Here is a 3,113-nt window from a genome sequence, read left to right as displayed (position 1 = left end):
TTGACGAGTTTGTGATTGTTTGAGGAGTTCCGGTCGCTGATAGCGCTGTTATTGTAACGCCTCTCAGCATGAACAATACATTATGATCTCACCAACCAAAAATTGTCGTTCCAACTCAGCAGCCAATCAGTGACCGCCTTACAGTTAGATGACAATATCGGATTCAAATACCCCGCGAAACAATCTGATTAAAATCCGATATGAGGCTCCAATTTTTTTTTTTTTTTTTTTTTTTTTCAATATTTTTTTTTTCATATATATATAACCCTTTATAATATATTTATTTGCATTTTAGTTTGAATATGTCGATTTTTTGGTTTTTCTTGCCGTTAATCAGTTCTTAGAAAATTGTGTCCCACTCGCCTCTAACTACATCTGACTCAATGCCTATACAAATCTCGTACAACGAGATCAGTTTTCGACGAGTTTTGTCGACCAATCATAGTGCGGCTTACAAAAATAGCTGTCTGACTTTGCACATGCGCCAGACTCATCGTTCCAGGCTATTTCAAGATGGCTGCAAGTAATGTTAGAACCGATGTGAAATCAATCGAGGATTCCGAATTTGAGGCGAGTTTTAGTCACTTTTGCAAAAACTTTATTATTATTTTTGAGCAATCACGATTGATGTATTTAATTCATTTGAGATAATTTGGATTTTAACTTTGATGACCTTGTATTACCGCAGGTGAGGCGGCAGTCCCCGATCATGTTAAGAGTAGCATTCGACGCAATATAAACCATCAGTTACGTGTATGTTGTTTCGACTTTATACTGATACAGTCAGAACGATCTAACTATTGCATTATGAGTTAATATATTATGGCCAGGCAATGTTTTTGTGAGTCTCTGATAAATCTATGGCTTTCATGTCAGTAATTTTCGTATTTGTATTTATCCTTTCAACGACATCCCTACTCCTGTCTTAACCGTTAAACGGTCCGAGCGCCTGTGAGTAACAGTAATAGTTTTGTCTTCACGTGACGCCGTGACTGTGACCTATATGTGACCTATATGAACCAGTAACGTGAATAATGTATTTGCCGAGTCAATTTCGTTATTGCGATATATTGAATGTGCACATTTCCCCTTTCTTTAAGGTGTGCAAGAAGGAGGCATTAACACACCTGTTATCAAAAAACAATGTCCAAGCAATCGTGCCAACTGGATTTGGTTAAATCACTAATCTACCATGTATAATTGAGGAACCTGGTTCTGTTATCATAGTTTCTCCTGTGGTTTCATTAATGAAAGTTCAGGTAAGATTTCCACTCAACATTCAAATCATAGTTTGCATTATGTGTGTTATAAATTGTAGAAGTTCATGTTGAATGGTCGATGGAATGCGGTTTAAAAGTGGCTTAGCCACTCATTTCATATTTTCTTATATAATACGAATATTTTTAATGTAGGATATATGTGAACATATTCCTCCACTACTGCATATGTACAGAGCTGTGTTGGTTCATTATGTTAATTGGACAATTCATTATAAAAGTGGTCATTCTACCAAAATGTCAGTGTACATGCTTTACTAGAGAATTTTTTTCTTAAAAATCAGGAAATGATTAGATTTGGAGTCCTAACTTGTACATGTTTACATTCAAATGATAATTTGTGTTTTGTTTTGTTTTTGTAGGGGTGAAAAACCAGATGACAGCCAAAAAAAGCATGCGCAAGACACAACAAAGTGCATTCAAGGAATTTTTCTAGCATGTTCGGGAACTACGCTGTTTTGCCTGTTGTTACAGTCCTTGCACTGACCACAACTGCCTCAAAATCTCTACAGTCTCAGTTGAAAGACAGCCTATTATTCCAGACTCCTAGGGACAGTGTATCCATATTTTATTGGATGGTTGACAAACTAAGAGAAGAAAAAGATACTTTCCCACAGACAATTATTTATTTTTCATTAGCTCTAAAATATCGTTATTTCAAAGAGGAGTATTCCCAGTCAGTTTTTTTATATGCGAATGTACCGTTACTATAGGGAAACTGACAGTATTGTACAAGAATTGCATCCAAAAGAAATAGCTGAAGTGTCCAACTAAAGTTTGAGATTAATATTCTGCCACACAGCCTTTGGTATGGGCATTTTTATCAGAAATTTACTCCATTTAGATCCCTCTTTTGATATTGAAAGTTATAATACAGGGGTCAGATTGAGTTGGTAGAGCTGATAAACCATCTCAGCAGTCTTATTTTATCATGTAAATTATATAATAAATATAACAGTATATAGGAGGGTTAACTTATTTGAAGATTTTGCATCAAATGGAAGACATCAGTGACATGAACAATAAACCACATCACCTAAATAAGTGACATCTTGGTTTATTTCATGAAAAATAGCATATATTTACATCCTTAAGCCATTAATTTATTTTCCAGCTGTTTTTTTAAGCATAACATGTTCATCTGCTTAAAAAAAAAACAATTGACAGAACAAGGTTTATTTAAGTATCAATAAATATTTATCACAAAGAAAATATGTTTGTCAGTCACTAATTTACTGAAAATACTCTTATAAAAATAACAAAAGTATTTGGCATCTATTCATCACAGTTTTAGAATTCAACAGGGATATGTGGCTACCTACTATGAGTTAATTGTGATGGTACTGTTTATCAAAATGGCACAACTATTCCAAAATGCCTGTTGAGAATCTTAGTTAAATAACAAATTGATGGATACTAAAGATACCTGGTGGATTTTTCTTTGTGTGACCAAAGATATAAACTAAGACATTTTGCATCAAAAACACTGACTAAAAAATAGATGGAATCAATTCTGATCAGACATAGACAATAATTACAAAAAAAAAAACTGGTATGGGAAAAAAAATTATAGTACAGCATCATGTCTAAGTAAATACTAATTAACATGTTAAATTAATCCATGTGCTGCATTAATCTCATAACGTAAGTTGTATGAAATTTGCATTACAACAGTTAGCGAAAAAAGTACATTGAGCTTGCAGCCTCTCAGCTGAGATAGCTGTGCTGTTAGCAATGCACATCAATAAATACAATATAGGTGATTAACATAAATATTATGTAAATTATATAAATATATACTATCGACACGCGAATACGAGTAGTTGGTTTCTAAAA

The 3,113-nt window shown here is 33.6% G+C and overlaps 1 long non-coding RNA gene across 1 annotated transcript; it reads left to right on the top strand.

The window, feature by feature from the left end:
- Positions 1-1,107: 1,107 nt before the first annotated feature.
- Positions 1,108-2,321, top strand: LOC146746177 (uncharacterized). The gene is made up of 2 exons (XR_014929125.1): positions 1,108-1,259; positions 1,640-2,321. It is a non-coding gene; the product is annotated as an uncharacterized LOC146746177 (long non-coding RNA).
- Positions 2,322-3,113: the final 792 nt, after the last annotated feature.

Source organism: Saccoglossus kowalevskii, chromosome 4 (genome assembly GCF_978046115.1).
Source record: "Saccoglossus kowalevskii chromosome 4, keSacKowa6.1, whole genome shotgun sequence".
NCBI classification, from domain to species: domain Eukaryota; kingdom Metazoa; phylum Hemichordata; class Enteropneusta; family Harrimaniidae; genus Saccoglossus; species Saccoglossus kowalevskii.
This window is presented reverse-complemented; position numbering and strand designations above follow the sequence as displayed.